This window comes from Narcine bancroftii, chromosome 14 (genome assembly GCF_036971445.1).
Source record: "Narcine bancroftii isolate sNarBan1 chromosome 14, sNarBan1.hap1, whole genome shotgun sequence".
Taxonomy (NCBI): domain Eukaryota; kingdom Metazoa; phylum Chordata; class Chondrichthyes; order Torpediniformes; family Narcinidae; genus Narcine; species Narcine bancroftii.
The window spans coordinates 38,384,383-38,404,591 of record NC_091482.1 but is presented as its reverse complement, the minus strand read 5'-3'; the positions used below and the strand labels follow the sequence as shown (position 1 = coordinate 38,404,591).

Below are 20,209 nucleotides of genomic sequence, written 5' to 3'. Positions count from 1 at the left end.
CCGAGGGTGTGAGGATAGAAGGGACAGTAATGATTTCAGGGGTAGGGGGAAGAGATTTCCCGGTCCCTGTATTAAGAGATGTTAGGATACAGATGGGAGAAAAAGTTATAACGGAGGATCTCTTACTAGTTCCCCAAGCTGGAGTTTGTTTGCTGGGACGGGATTTACAAGATCAATTGGCTATCGGCACCAGACCACAAGAATCAGGTATTGGGGTTCAACTATATGTATTAAGTGAGGAGGATCGGGAACTCATAAATCCTGGAGTATGGGCAGGAAGAGGCAATAGAGGAGTGTTAGATATCCCTCCCCTATGAGTTACCTTAAAAGATCCTGAGCAGATTATTAGGCGAAAGCAGTATCCCATTCCAATGGCTGGCCGAAAGGGGCTGCAGCCAGTAATTGACCAATTGGTGAAAGATGGCATTCTAGAACCTTGTATGTCACCTTTTAATACCCCAATCTTACCCATCCAAAAACCAGATGGTACCTATAGATTAGTACAGGACTTGAGGGAACTAAACAAAATTATTCTCACCCGTCACCCTGTCGTACCTAATCCATACACAATAATGGGTAAAATCGATCCCCATAGTAAATGGTTTAGTGTGATTGATCTCAAGGATGCTTTCTGGACCTGCCCGTTAGCAACAGAGAGCAGAGATATGTTTGCTTTTGAATGGGAGAATCCTTTTACAGGACGTAAAAATCAATACAGGTGGACTGTACTCCCTCAGGGCTTTACGGAATCACCAAACTTATTTGGCCAGGTCCTAGAACAAATATTAGAGGAGGCTCCTCGGAAAGAGAGTTGTCAGTTAATTCAATATGTAGACGATTTATTAATTATGGGAAGAACGTATGAATCAGCTAAACTATATACCATTGCACTTTTGAATTTTCTCGAAAAGAAGGGTCTCAGGGTGAGTGAATCCAAATTACAATTCGTACAATCAGAGGTTAAATACCTGGGTCATTTGGTAAGTCAGGGAACCAGAAAGATCAGTCCAAAAAGGATACAAGGTATTCTACAGATCCCACCTCCTAAGAATGCCCAAGAACTCAGGAAATTCCTTGGTCTAGTGGGATACTGTAGAATTTGGATAGAAAATTATTCTAATCTAGTTCGATTCCTTTACGATAAACTCGCGATTCTAGGGGGCGAAGCGCTAGTTTGGACGGAAGAAGAGATTAATAATTTTAACTTGGTGAAACAGCGCCTTATTAGTGCCCCAGTGTTGGCTTTACCCAACCTTAATAAGTCTTTTGACCTTTATACTAACGCGAAAGGGGATGTAGCAACCAGTGTTTTAACACAAGAAAGGGCAGGCTGCAGGCAGCCAGTTGCTTTTCTCTCAAAAGTTTTGGATCCTGTTTGTCGTGGTTGGCCAGAATGTGTTCAAGTTATCGCAGCCACTGCTATTTTAGTTGAAGAAGCGCGAAAAATTACATTTGGTGCCCCAATAATAGTACACACTCCTCACACCATTCGCAATATTCTGTTACAGCGTGCTGGTAGGTGGCTTACAGATTCTAGAATTTTGAAATACAAAGCGATCTTGATGGATAGAGATGATCTAACTCTGACTACAAGTAGAGAACATAATCCAGCAGCCTTTTTAGTCTCTCCAACCTCTCCCAACACAATCAATAAGTTAGAGCATATATGTTTGGAAGTGATAGACCTGCAGACTAAGATTAGAGAAGATTTGAGTGATGAGCCTTTACAGGAGGGAGAACGGTGGTTTATTGATGGCTCTTCCTGCTGTATTGATGGCACTCGCTATAGCGGATATAGTATAGTGGATGGGAATGAGGGGGTAGTTATTGATGCCGGTCGCCTTCCCAGTCACTGGTCAGCCCAGTCTTGCGAATTATATGCCCTCTGTCGAGCTCTCCAAGGTCTGGAAAATAAGGTGGGCACAATCTACACAGATTCAAAATACGCTTTTGGTGTAGTGCACACCTTTGGGAAAATCTGGAAGGAACGGGGAATGATAATGGGAAAAGGACAGAAATTTATGCATGAAAATCTAATTGTCCAATCCTTGGAGGCTCTGACGTTACCTGAGGAAATAGCTGTGGTCCATGTACGAGGCCATCAAACTGGTGACAGCCCTGATGCACAGGGCAACAGACAGGCAGATGCAGCTGCTAAACAGGCAGCACTCACTGCGAAAGTGGACATGCAGCTGTTACTCCCCATCCCACAGGAGCTTAAAAAGACTCACATCTTTTTATGAGAAGAGGAGGTTGATATGAGGGATCAGGGGATGCGTCAAACTAGTGATGGGTTGTGGTGGACAGCCGAAGGACGCCAAGTGCTGAACAAAGCATTGGCACTGTAAATGTTTGATCAGCTCCACCAACAGACACACTGGGGAGCCCAGGCACACGTCGACACTTTTGTATGCTCCTTTCATTGTTCGGGCGTATACACTATAGCCAAGCAGAGTACTCAGGGGTGCCCAATTTGTCAGAAAATTAATAAGAATGTCATGCGCCAGGTAATGCCTGGCGGTCGCGATATCGCTGTACGCCCTTTCCAACGGATACAAGTGGATTTCACAGAGTTACCTAAGATAGGTGTTTACAAGTACCTGTTGGTGATGGTAGATCATTTCACGCGATGGGTTGAGGCTTTCCCGACCCTGAATGATCGTGCTAGCACCGTTATCAGAGTACTGCTGGATTCTGTGATTCCATGGTATGGGATGATCCAGACCGTTGACTCGGATCGTGGTACACACTTTACTTCTCGGGTACTCCAGGGGGTTTGTAAAAGATTGGGCATTGACTGGCAGCTCCTTACCCCATGGCACCCCCAAAGTTCGGGCCGGGTTGAGCGAATGAATCAGACTTTGAAATATCTGCTCACTCGACTTCATGAGGAAACTGGCCTCTCCTGGATTAAATGCTTACCCTTAGCTTTAATCAGGATTCGCACAGCTCCTCGTAAAGACCTTGCTGTCTCACCATATGAGATGATGTTTGGTCTTCCTTACATGGAATTCCACACTGATACTCCCATCCCTGAGGCTAATGACCAATATATCTCTAAATATTTACAGGAACTGTCTGCTTCGCTCCTTGATTTAAAACAGAAGGGTATACTAGCTCAAACTCCCCCCCCCCTGGAGTATCCAATTCATTCTATTAAACCTGGTGATTGGGTATTTGTTAAAGCTTGGCAAGATACACAACTAAAACCTGTCTGGGATGGCCCCTACTGTGTACTTTTGTTTACAGACACCGCTGTACGAATGAAAGAAAAGGGTTGGAGCCACATCCAACGAATCAAACGAGCTGCTGAACCACAGACTACAGATCTTGAAAATCCACCCTCCACCTGGCGTGCAGTCCTTCATCCTGATTTGAAAGTTACACTACGCCGGGAAAAAGTCTTGTAATGTTGTTTTTATTATTTATTGTACAGTTTAATTGTTACCTCCCAAATTCTGAGACATCACTAAAGTATTCAAAATGTATTAAGTCCTCCTGGAATAGGGGCAGCATAGATGGCCATTATTTTACTTTAGAATGTAGACGGGACATAGATATAGGGTACGATCATAGTAAGGTAGGGATTAATATAGATTTCAAATGTGGACCAGGGGAACAGAACACCTCTCAATATGATGATTTAAATGGTATTGTGGACTCTACAAATATTAACAAGATCAGTTTTAAGCAGATGTGGGCACAAAGGCAGACAGGATAATTGTCAGGATTGTACATGTGGCAGAGAGAGAGTTGATACATATGCTAGTGTTCGCAGACAGGCTACAACTCACAGATTAAGTGACAAGAAACGCCCCTCCCCAATCCGTGCTATTCTAAAGCATCCTTTGGGTTACACAGCCATTCCAAGTGTTAAATACCACCACTGTAAGGGGAGTTCCAATGGTCAACGAAGTAAACAGTTCCAGAATACTAAAGCTGCTCTCTATTGCTCGTTGGCTGCTGCAGGCAGCGTCTGTGCGAGACTCAGTACTGACAATGCTTACGCGGTTAAAGACACTGCTTCAGGACTTTGACAAGAATCTGCCCATGCCCATGTTCAGACATGGCAACCTTGGACAGATGTGGGATGGACTAGACTTTTTACTGAAAACTGGAGGCTGATACTCACAGCCCTTATAGCAGCAGGACTCACTATTCTGGTCATCCTGGTGCTCCCCTACCTAAATGCTTGTATTCATTTCATGATTTTGCAGACCCCTATTTCTATAACCCAAAGGATGTGGTTTTCCCAAATGGATGCTTATGACACTGCAATTCATTTATTGACCCGCTGGGAGAAAGACCAACTTTGCCAATAGCACAGTTAATTTGACAGATCAGTGACACTGATCTAAAAGAGAAGTGAGGATTGTGAGAGATCAGTAACACTGATCTTTTTGAGAGATCAGTATCACTGATCTAAAAGAGAAGTGAAGATTGTGAGAGATGAGTAAACTTGACATGAAAATAAGAAAGATGGGGAAACTAGTACAGACACATGGAGTGATGGATTAAACCAGTATGAACAGGCGAAGCATGGAAATTAGGATGCAGGAAGCAGAGTCAGCCTATGTAAGATAAGAACCTTCTAGTCCTTTCGACAGGATCAGTGAGCCCACCTTATGAATAAGATAAGGAGAGGCAAGGAATAATAGAATGTAGGAAGTAGAGGTAGTCTGGGTGAGATAAGGGTCTCCTAGCCCTAGACAGAAGTGCCAAGTTCTACATATTTAATTAGTAAGCCTTACACGGATGTACCAAGTTATACATATTAAATTAGTAAACTAGACAGGATTAGCGAACTCTGCATATGAAGAGACTGTAGCTCTGAGAGTCGGAAAGGTGTGAATGGGGACAAGGGCAGGGTTGTGAATAAGGACAATGAGGATAATAACATGAAGGGACACCGACAGGATACCCCCTGGTCCTCCAAGTCACAGAAACAGCAGGTAGGCAGGTAGGATTGCCTAATGCCAAACCCATCCAAGGCAGAAGAATGTAAGGGGAGGGTATTACTATACTGAAATTCACTGTATAAAAGTTGGGTGAGCCCCAGTGTGTGTGTGTATTCCCAGGGTAAGGGGAAGCACCCAACTTTGCATTGTTGTTATAGTAAATGTTCTTTGTTCTCAATTTTTGTCTCGAGCAATTTCTGTTAAGGTACGTACTTCTATTTCTAACAATCCCATCCTCTGTATATCTCCCCCCACCCCCCAGTCCAATCTTGTTCTCTCCCTCCCTCCCTTTCTTGGGCGCCATGGTTCTATTGCGGTATACTGTTACAGTGCGTGCCAGCGGTTTGCGTGGGTTCCGTCCGTGTGCTCCCATCCTTCAAACCCATATGGAGGTTGTCAGCCGGACGGCCCTGTTACCGAGCTGTGTGTTAAAGTATCATTACATTTCCCTCCCACTTTCCTTCTCTCCCTCAGTTCCTCGTCTCTCTCTCCCAGCCTTTCTCTCCCTCTTTGTCCTTGTCCCTCTCACCCTTTCTCTCCCCTCCCTCTTTCTTCATTCTCTTTCTCTCTATTTCTTTATCTTTTATTAACCTTTCGCTCTCCATCCCCCTTTTTTCCGCCTTTCCCTACCTCTCCCCTGGTTTTCTCTTGATTCCTTCTCTCCTCTCTGTCTCTCACATCTTTGCCTCACATCTCGCTCTCAGCCTTATCTCGCCTTCATTTCATGTCCACCTTCTCTCTCCCCCGTCCCCTTTTCTTATCTCTCCCGCTCTCTATCACCTCTCCACTTATTTGTCTGCTTTTTCTCACTATTCTCTGTGCTCGGTCTCGCTCCCGTAGTTTCTCTTCCTCTCCCTCCCTCGCCCTTTCCTTCCTGCCCCCCCCCCTCCCCCTACACCCCATCTGCCTGCAACACTCCCAGCCATGGGTCCCATCGAACAGGACACAGGCGGGCGGAGGGAGGGGAGGAGACTCTCCGAAGTTCGCCACCTCCCACCTTTCTGCCCGCCCTCCCCCGATGACTGGGCCACAAAAGCGCTGGGAGACGGCCCCGCTGTGGTCTTCATAAGGGCCGATAAATCGCCTGGAAGGCAGACTGCATCAGGCTCTGTCCGTCACCACCAGCCAGACCCGAGACAAGAGCCCCCGCATCCTTAACAGCGTCTGTGGCACTGGGAGATCAGAAGGTGTCCAGGAGGTAAAGTTGGCCTCTTCTGTGCTCCGGGCTTACACTCCTCTGGCCTGCCCTTCACACCCTCTCTCTAGGAAGATTCCTCCTCTTCCTCGCACTCTCTCTGGGATGATTCCCCTCCCCATCCTCTCCTCCTGTACCCTTTCTCCCATCTTACCACCTGTATCCTCTCTCCCTCTTCCCTGCTCTCAACATGCCATCTCTCTCTTTCCCTCTCCATCTCCCCTTTCCCCTCTCCTTATCTCCACACTCACTCTCTCCTTACTCTCATTTCCCTCCCTCTCTCATCTCTTGCCCATCCCCCTCCCCCCACCACTGTTACCCCATCTCTCCCCTCTCTTCCTCAGTACCATTATATCTCTCCTCCTCACTCTACTCCCACTCCATCTCCCCTCTCTACACTCCCTTCTCTCTCCCCCCTCTATATCACTCTCTCCTCTCCCTGCTCTCCCACTCCATCTTCTCCCCTCTCTGCACTCCCTTCTCTCTCTCTCTCTCTCCCCCCCCCCCTCTATACCACTCTAAGCCTCCCTCCCTCTTTATCTTAGGGCGATAAACATGCCCAATAACAGATTTAAGGAAGATTGAATTTTCAAAATGAATGAGGCGGCACCAATGCTCTGGGATAAAATGAGCAGGGACAGGAGGTGGAGAGAGGTGTGGGGAGTCAGTTCCTAGGGGCTGTGCACTGGATTGAGGCACTCAAGATATTAGTCCAAGAAACAGTGGTGTAAGAAGTAGAGAGGATCCCACAGAAAGCTTTTGGAACATGCCCTACATTGAGAACAGGAGTTAGGATGTCATGATGAAGTTGCACAAGACATTGGGATAAGGTCAATGTGCAGAGTATTGTGCACAGTTTGGGCCACCTAACTACAGGGTCCCTTGCTGTTTGTCATTTACATTAATAATCTGGATAATGGGGTGATAAATTGGATTAGTAAATATGCAGATAATACTAAAATAGGTGGAATTGTGAACAATGAAGAAAGTTTTCAAAGATTGCGAAAGGATTTGTACTGCTTAGAAGAGTGAGATAAAAGATGGCAGATGGGAGTTTAATGCTGATGTGACAGATTATATTTTAAAGGAGATAAATTAGGTGGTTTTTTTTAAAGAGTAGGTCACATGCAAACATTTCAAAACAGATCTCATTTAAAATACTGGAGCTCTGCTCAAGCTAGACTGGCCAACTCCAAATGCCTTTGCAAAAGCTTTGGGGAGTGCCCAAGGGACTTTGCTAATGGATTGTTGTTTTGAAAAGCAACAGATGAAAGCATTAGATTTGGATCCACAGTTTGTCTGAGTGGAGGTTGCTGTTCTAAGGCGGGGGTTGGGGGGGGGGGTCATGAGGTTTTGCAAGCAGAGAGAAAAAAAAACAGGCTTTTCTCTAAGAGAGAGAGAGTTCAATTCTGCTGGAGTTCAGCAGCAGCAGCTGGGACTGGAACCTGACAAACTGGAAAGCTTGTGGGAAAACCCCATTTTGAAGACAGGTTGTGAGTGCTTATTTCAACCTGGTTAAAGCACAAGAGGCTGCCAAATGTTTCACTTGAAATAAGAGAAACAACAAGGAACTCTGTGGTGACCTGAAAGAGGTTATCATCTGGAGAACTCTTAAGGGGGAAAGTTTCTTCGGCAAGACACTGAAGTGGCTGATTAAAAAGGAATCAATTGTGGGTGTCCAGCAAACAACAAATCTCTCTCTGAAAACTGACAAGAACCTTCCTGAGCAATAACCATTTACCTTTCAAGCACCAAAGCCTGGTGAACTTCATAAATGCTAAATTCTGTGTGCAGTATAAGAATTGTCTGTAACCAATGAACTTGGAGGAATGATAAGTGAGATTGGGTTGTGAATCAAAGAACTTTTCTAATCTTACACACACATTATATACACATGCACTTAGAATTAGAAGGGGGTTAAGTTAAGTTGGTTAAGTTAATAGTAATAAAGTTTGATCCTTTTTTCATGTTTAAAGATAATTAAAACAACTTCTTTAAAAAAAAAAGTAACCATTTGTCTTGGTAAATATCTTGCTGCTGGGTTTTGGGGTCCTCTGGGCTCATAAAACAGATAAGTATGGTGGGCACTGAAAGCTCTAGGAATAATGGTGCATATTCCCTGAAGACAAAATCTCATTTGGATCGGGTGCTGAAGAAGGCTTTTAATATGCTGGTCTTTATAAATCAAAGCATAGAATACAAGAGTTTGGAAGTGATGGTGAGACTGTTCAAGGCATTGGTGAGGCCAAATTTGGAATACTGTGTGCAGTTCTGGTCACCGAATTATAGGAAGGGTATCAACAAGATAGAGAGAAAGCAGAGAAGATTTACAAAAATGTTACCTGGGTTTCAGCATCTAGATTACAAAGAAAGATTGACCAGATTCGGTCTATCCATTGGAGTGTGGAAGGTTGAGGGGGGGATTTGATAGAGGTACTTAAGATTATGAGAGGGATACATAGAGTTGCTGTTTTTCCCTTGAGGGTAGGAGAGATTGAAACAAGAGGTTGTGAGATAAGAGTTAAGGGGAAAACATTTAGAAGTAACATGAGGGGGATCTTATTTACTCAGAGTGGTGGCTGTGTGGAATGAGCTTCCTGGATGGCAAGGTCCATTTTGTCATTTAAGGAAAAATTGGATAGGTATATGCATGGGAGTGATAAGGAGAGTTATGGGCAAGGTGCAGGTAGGTGGGACTAGAGAAGAGAAGTTAGTTCGGTGAGGACTAGAAGGGCCAAAATGGACTGTTTTTGTTCTGTAATTGTTATATGATCATATATCAATAAGATTGAAATCGTGAAGAGATTACTTCCTAGGATGTTGCCAGGAATTGAGGAGTTGAGTTACTTGTTCAGATGTTACTACCTGTAGTGTAGAAGAATGAGGGGAGATTTGATACAACTTTGGAAAATTAAGAGGGGTATATATAGAGTAAATGCAAGCAGGATGTTTATACTGAGGCTGGGTGAGGCAAGAACGAGATGACATGCATTGAGGGGGAAACAGAGCATTGGGGAATCTCCACGCAGAGAGTGGTGGGTGTGTGGAATGAGCTGACAGCTGATTTAAGGTGAGGGGTAAGGAGGGATATGGACAGGGTGCAGGTCAATGGGATTAGGCATGAGATTTTTTTTTATTATAAACAGCCCCCAGCATCAGTCCTTGCAATTAATTCCAGGCACCCATCACTCCTCATGTAAATGACTTAACCCTAACGTCTCCCTGAAACGTTCCTCTGGTATGTGCTGTTGACACCCCAGGAAAATTATGCTCTCTGCCCACCTAAGCCATTGAAACCCCTCATTATTGTATACACCTCTATTAAATCAACTCTTATCCTTGCTTACTCCAAACCAAAAAGCTCCCAGTTCTGTCAAATTGGCTTCTGAATAACTTTTCTCCAATCTCGTCAACATTCTGGCAAATCTCCAAAGATTCCTCATTCTTCCTGTAAGGAGGCTACCAAAACTGAATGCAATATTCATTCTTTTTAAAATATCTTTATTGAGTTTTGAAAAAATGCACATATAGATCTAATAATTTGATAGAGAATAAGAAACAAAAAAAATTAAAATTTCAAATAAAACTTGATTATACATAATACAAATTGTCTGCACCCTTTCAGATCAAACCCACTATATCAAAAATGCTGAAAAAGAAAATAAAAAGGAAAAAAAAGAGAACACCCCTCTAAACAAGGTAAATTTGCATACATAGTAAAAATAGAAATGAAGGATGATACTCTAAAACGAGACAGCGTTGTTAAATTATGGTCACCTTTACATCTTTGACACAATGTCTGATATTTTTCTAAATTTAGGAAGGACATAACCTCCTGTAACCATTGTGTATGGGTAGGTGAAATACTTTCAGCAGAATTGCCCATCCAGCTGTCAACGAGGTAAAAGCTAAAATTCACTTCGGAGATGAAGTCAACAATATTTTTTTCTTTTTGAGAAAAACCAAATAGAGCAATAAAGGGACATGGTTCTAATTTAACCTTAAACATGATTGATAAAGTTTAAAACTATATTTCTAAACTTGGTCAAGTCCAAAACATATCTATCAATGAAGCCTCCAAAAATTTTACATTTATCATATAATGGATCAATATTAGGATAGAAGCAAGATAACAACTTTTGAAATATGTACAACCAACAATGTCACACACAAAATAAGGATTCATTAATCAAATTTAGAACCATGTCCCAGTCCTCATCTGGAAGTGACAAATCCAAATCATGCTCCCAATCACTCTTAATCTTAACTAGAGAAATTGTTCTCAAATCCATCAAATTACTGGAAATAATTGATATTGAGCCTCTATGAGAACATAAAGTCAAAAAGTAAATCAAGAATATTTGTTTCAGTAATCTGCGGAAAATCAAAGAGCTTGGACTAACAAAATGCATGACTTGTAGATATCTGGAAAAAAAAGACTAATGGGTAATTTAAATTTTACCCTCAACTGTTCAAAAGAAGCAAAATGATTTTGAATAAAAGGATCTTTAAAATTATTAATCTCAAGTTCACACCACTCTCTGAAACCTGATGAAGGTTTAAAAAAAGTAATTATATTAGAACTGGCTAGATAAAAACTATTGATTCCAAAATATTTCTAAATTGTGCTCCTATCCTCAACCTGTGTCTCATTATCAGATTACTTGTCAATTTAGAAAAAAAGTAAAAGGTAAGAAAGACCCCCAAGACTGCCAACATAGATTTTTTTGTTGTTGTTGAAAATTTCAGTTCCATTTCTACCCAAGAAGGGTGGCCAAATAATTTATCAAATTTTAATAAAATAAAGTTAGATATATTGACCACCCAATAGTAGAACCTGAAATTTAAAAGTGACAGACCTCTGCTCTTTTTTTTTGAAGCACTTTATTTAAACAAAGTTGTTTCCCTCACCATACATATGAGTAAAAAATTGACCCCAGTGAGCCAAAAATTACTTAAGGATAAAAATTGGTGTAGACTGAAAACAAAATATAAACATTTCAGTAATATATTCATTCTAACCATAATAATAGACAAGGATGCCCATCCTGACAATAAAACTTCAATCTCAATGCAATACTCCAAGTGTTGTTTAAGCAGAATTTTATGGAGATCCATGGATCTCCATGGATCTCGACCCCGAGATCTCTGTTTCCCCTACCATGTACAATGGATCAGAGTTTGATCTTCTAAAGTGCATCACCACACTTATTTGCATTGAATTCTATCGGCACTTCTCTGCCCAAATCTTCCTCCTGTCTATATATTGTTGTAATCTCAAACACCCTTTTACGCTGTCCAGAACCCCTCTCCAAACTCCCCATCCTGTCTATACCCAGCTGTAATGTACAACAGCCTTCCACACTGTCTCCAAAACCTCTCCCATCCTGTCCATATGCCATTGTAACTTTCAGCAACTGCCCACTCTATCCACAACACCTCTCACAACCCACAACTCCCTATCTTGTCAATATCCTGCTGTAACCTCCAACAACCTTCTGTACTGTCCACAACACATCAAATCTTCCAGGGATTGGTGTCGTGGTGACACTGGGACATTTGTCACAGATATGTCATACAAGAAATTCCGGCACATTGGCTTTCACAAAACAAATTATGGGGGTTGGTGCATCAATGTAAAATTGTACAAGACATTGGTGAGGTCAAATTTGGAGCATTGTGTGCAATTTTGGTCATCGAACTACAGAAAAGATATCAATAAGGTTTAAAGAGTTCAGAGATTTACAAGGATGTTACCAAGGCATGAAGAACTGAGTTACATGAAAAGATTAAACAACTTAGAGCTTTATTCCCTGGAACCTGTAAGAATGAGAGGCTTTTTGTTAGATGTATAGATGGAATAAATGCAAGTAGGCTTTTTACACTGAGGTTGGTGAGATCCAAAACAAAGCACATGGTTTAAGGGTAAAAGGGGAGAGGAGGTTTGGGGGAATGTGAGGGGGATCTTCACACAGAGTAGAGGGAGCATGGAACCTGCTGCCAGCTGAAGTGGGTAATGTGAGGGGGTTCTTCACACAGAGTAGAGGGAGCATGGAATGTGCTGACAGCTGAAGTGGGGAATGTGGGCTCAATTTTAACATTCAAGACAATAAATTGGACAGGTACATGGTTGGGAAGGCTACGGAGAGGTATAGTCTGGGTCGAGGCCAGTGAAACTAGGAAGAATAATAGACTAGAGGGGTCTAAAGGCCTATTTTATGTGCTGTATTGTTCTATAATTTGATGGAACGGTGGAGGAAGTGAAAGGAGGGTCATACGGGTGAACCTCGATGAGGGGGTGATAAACAGGTAGAGTAATGGGACAGTAAAGAGGGAGGGAAGCCTCTATGAGGCGGCTAACTTTCTCTCTCTCTCTCTTCCCCCACCCCCTCCCAGAGCTCTCTCCCGCCCGATTTCGGAGGACATCCCCTTTTCCGCTTCATTCCCCAGGAATGGGGCAGGCAGCTGCACCTTTGCCTTGGATTCTATTGTGCGTGTCGGGAGCCGCAGCGCTCTGCCACCCGGCCAGCCCGGCAGCATGTGAAGCCGCTTCCCCCGTCCCGGGGTCCGAACTGGCCGGCGAAGGTTACGACGTGGTCACTTCGACCACCAAGGGAGCTTTCGTGGCCGACGTTGAGAGCTGGCGACGACCTAACGGGACGTGCACGCTGTGCCGAAACCCGGAGTTGGGCTCTGGCGCTCAGCAGCGCCTCCCACTGGCCGCCGTGGACTGGCGGGCTCAGCGCTACTGCCGGCGCACAGTCAGTGGCCGCCTCTTCCGATCGACCGCAAAGCTCATCAAGTGGGGCACCTTGGCTCTGGACGTCGACTGGCGCGTCGGCCTGAAGATCCCTCGAGTCCCTGCCTCCTTGATTCTCGCCGGTTCCCATTCGAAGGTTGCCAGTTTCGCCCAGCGCAAGAGTCTCTTGGACAGCTACACTTTCATGGGTCACTCGTTCCTCTGCCGCCTCTACCGCTACCGGCTAAAGGACCCTCCGCCCTTGACCGCCCAGTTCTCCGCTCGCCTGAGCCGCATCCCCAACACGACCTACGAGAGCGCCCGGCCCCACTATCGCATGCTGGTGGGGACTTACGGCACCCATTACATCCGCTCTGTGCACCTCGGAGGCTCCATCAAGGACGTCACGGCCATCCGCACTTGCCGGGCCGCGGTGAACGGATTCACAGCCGAGGAGGTGAAGAATTGCCTCGGATGGGAAGCCAGCTTAGAAGTTTCCGGAAAGGTCAACGTCTCGACCGGGGGCCAGTACTGCCGCAAGCGAGCCTCATCCCTTCAGCAAGGCGCCACCTTCCACCAGGCGTTCAGTGAGAGGCTGGTCGAGATGGTGGGTGGTCGTTCTTCGGGTCAGAGAGACCTCCTCTTCTCTGCCGACCCTTGGGCATTCTCCGGCTGGGTGAAGAGCTTGAAGACCTCGCCCGGAATGGTGAAGTACAAGCTGGCGCCTCTCCACAATCTCTTGGCTGAGTCCGATCCCCGCCGCGTTCAGCTGAAAACTTACCTCTCCGAGTACATCCTGATGAACGCTCTTAAACGGAAGTGCGGCCGGCACACCTGTCCGGCCGGCTCCAGAAAGAATGGCTGCTCCTGCCTCTGCCTTGCGAACCGCTGGCTGGACCATCAGTGCTGTTCCAAGGTGAAAGGCTCGGGCCATTTAAAAGTGTTGGTGAAGAGAGGATATGGCCTATGGGGCGACTACTTTTCCAGTACGGATGGCTACGTGATGGTGTCTTATGGGCAAGTCGAAGCTCGTACCGCGGAAATCTCCGACAACAACAACCCACGCTGGAACAGCGAACTGGACTTGGGGAGAGTGGTGGCCATGCATGGGATGAAACTCTCCCTGAAGGTCTACGATTCGGACCCATTCAGGCAGGAGCTCCTCGGCTCCTGCGAAAGAGCCCTGAGGTCTGGCAGCAACGATTATAACTGCAACCTCAAGCACGGCAGGGTGACCTACAAGGTCTCTTTCACCTGCGGACCACATCTCCAGGGCGACACCTGTCGCCAGTACTCCGAGAGTCCAAGTGGGACTCATTTCGCTGAGCTACCACGGGGCAACCGATCCCTTGCTAGTCTCGACTTTTTCCCTTCGGAGGATCCTGTCCCCCACGTCCTCTACCCTTGAATATCTATCGCCTTCCTCTCCTCCCTTAACATTGGCATTGTACGCTTCTCCCTCCATCCATCTCCCTCCCACTCCTCCCCTCGCTTCCACATTCCCTCCTTCTATCTCCCACCCTTCCTCTCTATCTCGTCTCTCCCCCTCTCCATCGCCTTCCATCCCCAATTCTCTCTCCCTAACTGCCTTTCCACCCCACTCCCGTAATCCTCTCTCCCTCTACCTTCCTCTATCGCCCTCTTTCTCCTCATCTCTATCCATCCCTCCACCTTTTTCGTGTCTCTCCGCTTCCTCTTTCCTCTCCCTCCTTTCCGACCACCTAAACTCCCTCCCTCTACCTCCTTTCCTCCCACTCCCTGCATATGTACCCTCTCCCATCCCTACCACCATTCCTCCCCATTTCCTCTCTCCCCATTTCCCTTCTCCCCCTCTCTCCCCATTTCCCTTCTCCCCCCTCTCCCCAATTTCCCTTCTCCCCCTCTCTCCCCAATTTCCCTTCTCCCCCTCTCTCCCCATTTCCCTTCTCCCCCTCTCTCCCCCATTTACCTTCTCCCCCACTCTCTCCCACTTCCCTTCTCCCCCTCTCTCCCCATTTCCCTTCTCACCCCTCTCTCCCCATTTCCCTTCTCCCCCACTCTCTCCCATTTCCCTTCTCCACCTCTCTCCCCCATTTCCCTTCTTCCCCCTCTCTCCCCCATTTCCCTTCTCGCCCCTCTCTCCCATTTCCCTTCTCCACCTCTCTCCCCCATTTTCCTTCTTCCCCCTCTCTCCCCCATTTCCCTTCTCACCCCTCTCTCCCCATTTCCCTTCTCCCCCACTCTCCCCCATTTCCCTTCTCCCCCTCTCTCCCCCATTTCCCTTCTCGCCCCTCTCTCCCCATTTCCCTTCTCCCCCTCTCTCCCCCATTTACCTTCTCCCCCACTCTCTCCCATTTCCCTTCTCCCCCCTCTCTCCCCCATTTCCCTTCTACCCCTCTCCCTCCCTCCCCAATCAGAGAAAATTCCAGCATAATAAAGATAGTTTAGCCTACAAAGTTGATCCGACCCAAAATATCCTACATAGCAATCTATCACTCCCTCGCACACATACCTCTCTATTTTTCTTTCATCCGCCTGTCTCTTGGTGTCACTATTGTACCATCCGCCACCACCACTGCATTTCAGGCACTCACCGCTGTTTGTGCAGAAGGAACACAGAACCTGGCGTATCCCACAGACATTCCTCCTTTCAAATTTTGCAGATAACCATATAACCATTTACAGAGCAGAAACAGGCCATGTCGGCCCGACGAGCCGCACCACTTCACTAGAACAACTCCACTAGCTCAAACCTCCTGCTCTCTGCCAATAACCCTCCAACCCCCTCACCTCTTAAATGACAGAAGGGACCCTGACGCAACTATCTCATTCGGAAGATCATTCCATTCTGCCACCACTGTCATCTGGTATTTGAAATTGTCGCCTAGTAAATATTTTAGTTCTTCATTCTCATGTAGTCTTCTATTAAATCGCTCTCAACTTTCTTTATTCCAAAGAGATTAGTCTCCTTGCTCTGCAAACCTTATAATACACATGCTCCAATCTAGAAAATATCCTGTTAAATCGCCTCTGCCACGTCTCCAGAGCTTCCACATCCTTCCTGTAATGAGATGACCAGAACGGAATACAATATCCCATGATAGGCCCCTTTACCCTCAACGTTTATCCAATTGCTCCCCTTGACTTGCCCTCACGCCCAGTCTCTTCCCCCACCCCTCTATCTCCCTTACACCTGTCCCCGCGTCCTTTCTTGTTTGGGACACACTCAGGAGGAATCCACTGCCCCAAATCCCTCTCCATTTAAGAGTGACCTGTCCCTTCACCCTCACCCAAATTCGCCAGATCATCCGACCTCCGGCCACTAAGAGAAATAGAAGCAGAGTCCGGTCAGAGATACTGAGTGCCCGTGGATTCACCTCCATCACTTCGTCAGTCTCTGCAGCCACACAGACCCGTTCGATCCTTCGGCAACCTGAGTTCCAGATCAGGAAGCCCTCAGCGCTCGATGCTCTTTGGGAAACTTTCTTGCCTTCAGCACCTCATCAAATGCTGGCTCCGATACCTGGTATCCATGAGCTTGTCTCCAGCAGCCTGCAATCTGGTGTGGATCGTTGACTTCAAGCCTTCATCAGCCCATCACCTATGTCGGTCCCTCAGCAGCTGGGCCCCTTGCTGGTCTGCGGTGAATGTCACCGTCCTTCTTCACGGGCGTTGTTCTCCCCGTTCCTGCTGCCCAGCGGCTGTCCACTGCTCTCTGTAGTCGAACCCCCTCGTGTTACATTTCCCAGCACTGACATCGCCATTTTCAGGACAGATTGCAGGATTTTAAAATGAAAAGACCGTCGTTTCTTTTAACAGGCTGTTTAAAGCCCATCCAGATGCGTCGGCAAGTTTAAGCCCATTTAAAGCCCGTCGGCAAGTTTAAAGCCCATCCAGATGCGTCGGCAAGTAATAGGACCCCCTGCGTTGCAGACCTCGTTCTTCCGGTCCGTACTTGCGGCACCGCTGCCATTACAGCACCTCCTATAAACTGCACAGACTGGGAGCTCAGGTCGCTGAGCATCTTCGCTCTGTCCGCTACGGTAACGGCAATAGCAAATGGCCAAACCCACACCCTGTTCCGCACACCGACATGTCTGTTCACCGCATAATACATTGCCAAACCAAGGCCACGCTAAAATTGGAGACACCAAACCTAAAATTTCCGAATTGGAATTCTCCAACCAGATAGCATTAACATAAACATCTCCAGTTTCGGTTATCCCCTTCTCTTCCCACTTTCAGGTGGCTACAATACCCGACTGTAAAGCAGCCTATTGTACTCCGATGCAGCTGTCGGGTGGCCACCTGAAAGTGGAGAACCCAGCCAGGAGGTTTACCTATCTAACCCTTTTCCTGTAGGTATAATATCCTTCTATAAGAATCCCCCGTTGCACCTGAAAGCAGCTCAAACAGAGCAGACACTTGCAGCCTGCTCCAGAAGTGCATTCTCCAGGTGATTCCACCTGAAAGGGGCTCTTGTTTCTCACTTTCCGCTCCCTCTCTAAGCATCAGCACCCCAGTGTAAAACCGTATAATCTCCTCCCTTGTGGCTAAAAACATATCACCTGAATGCAGCAGAAGCATCTCTGAGATGCTGATACCAACCCTCCTCAGGGAGGGATAATCTGCGAAGCACCAGGCTCCATCAAGACACCTGAATGTGGTTTAAGCAGTTGCCTTGGAGTGGGCTGATGCCTCTATGAACCAGGATCACAACTCCCTGCTGCCCTGCTACCCACCCCTCACTGGGAAGGGGAGGTCAGAGGGGGATGTCGGGGCAGGGTCGGGAGGTGAGGGACAGCTGGTGCAGGTTATCACAGGCCAGCTGGCCACTCTCTGCAGCTCAAAATGTGGCATACACAGATGCAACTGTTGTGGGAAACAGAGCAGTTCCACCTGCATGAAGGATTATGGGTAGAGGAGACGGCCATTGCTATGCTGCATATGTATGATGAGTGGCACTGTGGCACCAGTCACCCCGCCTCCATCAGATCTGGAGGCGCTACGAGGCACTTTGGGATACAAATAGGCCCTTTCAGGTGGACCAGTTAACGCTGCAGCAGCCTTTTAGGGCTGCTACCTGAAAGGTGAGTCCACAGGTTAAGATCCACTCCTGCTGCCGCCCTGAAAGGGCCAGCATCTACTTTCCTCCAGATTTCCCTTCCCTTCTCCATTTAGTTCTTCTCCATTTAGAGAGCCACCCCTCCATCACTTCTCAGTGACTTTCACTTCAACCCTGCCAACAGTAATTTCTTACTGTTTGGCCAGAACTCCTCCCCCATCTCTAATTCTTTCCTTGCCTTCTCTGCCACTTCCTGTTCTCTCCTTTCTCCTGCCCTTCCTCCTCTCCCTTCATTTATTCCACCCCATTCAATCCCCTCCCTTCCCTCCTCCCTTTGGGAATCATTCATCCCTTCTGCCCTCTCATCCTTTCCTCTTCTCCCCTGCCTTATCCACCCTCCTATGCACCCCTTTCCATTCCTCCTCTCCTGCTTCCTAACTCCTTTCCCATTTGCCCTGGGACTCCTCCCTCCACTCTTCTGCCACTCCTTATCTCTCCCCTGCCCCATTCTCCCTCCACCTGCCCCTTCCTCCTTCCCATTCACCTGCCCATTCCTCCCTCCTTGTCTCCTTTCCTCCCCTGTTCCATCCTCCCTACACTCCTCCTCCCTTGCACCACCTCCATTCTCTTCCACCCATGCCCTTCCATCTACATCTCCCCTGCCCCTTCTAGCACTCCTACCTTAGTCCTCCTCTCCCCTTGCCTTTCAGCCTGCCTCTTCCTACACAACTCTCTGCTCCACTCCAACCCCCCTTTTCTCTCCTCTCCCATCTCTCCTCTTCCTCGCTCTGACCCACCCCAGCATGACCTGCTCAGTTTCTCCAGCACAGCAATGTTTTGGCTGAGGTTCATGATGTTTAGCAATGCCAGGAGAGGGATGGTATTAGAGAGAAGTACAACTGAACAGAAAGAGGGGTTCCCCATCCCAGCCCAACATTCTCCACTTGAACACCCCCCCCCCAAAAAAAGAGGGAAGGTCCCACGTTCCAGCTTGTCAATATTATGTCCCAATCCTGATGGTTTCAGAAGAGGGGTCATTTCTGGGAGTTGGGGCGATCTGCATGTTTATGGGAAGAGTTGGAGAAGCTCAATTCCTCTGCCCCACAGCTTGCTGTCTCAATTTGTGTCCCTGGATGGATGGTTAACAGTCTAGAACATGTCAGCAGGAGCATCCAGATCCCTCGCTGCATTTGCACCTGGAGTTTTGTGAAGCTTTGCTTTGTGGTAATAAACTATTTTGAGCATCATTGACATCTTATCCTTGTGAACAGTGAGGCATGGAAGTCTAGGGGAAGGGTAGGGGAATGTGAGTCCACATGGAAATCCAGGATGGAGCTTTGACCGTGAAAGGAATGTGGGGATTGGGGAAAAGTCAAAGCTCAGGTCACATACCCAAAGGGTACCCAAAGGATCAGTAGGTCAGTTAGTGGGTCAAACATAGGAAGAACTGGAGGAGGGAGGCACGGGGAGAGGGTAGGATGGAGCAGAGATTGGGGTGGAAAGGGTGAAAATGTGTGAAAGGAAGAGGGAATGATGGAGGGAGGGTGGCAGAAGAGGGTAGAGATGGAGAGTGAAAATGAAGGGACAAATGGGGAGGGAGGTTGGGGAGGGGAGAGGAAGGCACAGAGGTGATGGAGGGGCAGAAGGGAGAGGGAGGGGGCAGATGGGAGTGTGTCAGTGATAGATGTGCAGGTGAAGAATGGAAAGGGCAGGGTGGTGAAGAGGGAGGGTTGGTCAGTGAGGGGTTGGAGAGGAAAGAGGGAATGGACTGCCAGGGGAAGGGAGGATCAGTGATGAAGGTGGGTGGAGGCAGCGAAGTATGTTGGAGGGAAGGGTCGAAGAGGAGGGAAGGAAGGAGTGATGGGGAGGGAGGGAGGGAATGGGCAGAGAGGAACCCACTATCTGATCTCTTTGAAAGAGATGAGAGCTTTGGATTTACACCCAAGGTGGTACTGACACCTTAAAAATCCTCCTGCTTGGTGAAACTGTGTGGATAATGCATCTTGCAAACCCACCAACTCCCACAACTACCTCAACTACACATATTCACACCCTTTCCCCCATAAAGATTCCACTCCCTTCTCTCAATTCTTTCATCTCCTTCGCACCTCATCCTAGGATAAGGTATTCCATGTCAGATCATCAAAGATGAATACGAATGTTTTAGATGTGATAGAACAGGGGGATAAAAAAGGGGAGGAGTTGCTCTGCTTGTTAAGGAGGACATTACTGCCGTGAGGTGGCAAGATGGTTTGGAGGGATCATCCAGTGAG

At 46.9% G+C, this 20,209-nt stretch overlaps 1 pseudogene; it reads left to right on the top strand.

The window, feature by feature from the left end:
- Positions 1-5,441: 5,441 nt before the first annotated feature.
- Positions 5,442-19,183, top strand: LOC138749998 (perforin-1 pseudogene; annotated as a pseudogene).
- The last annotated feature ends 1,026 nt before the right edge of the window (positions 19,184-20,209 follow it).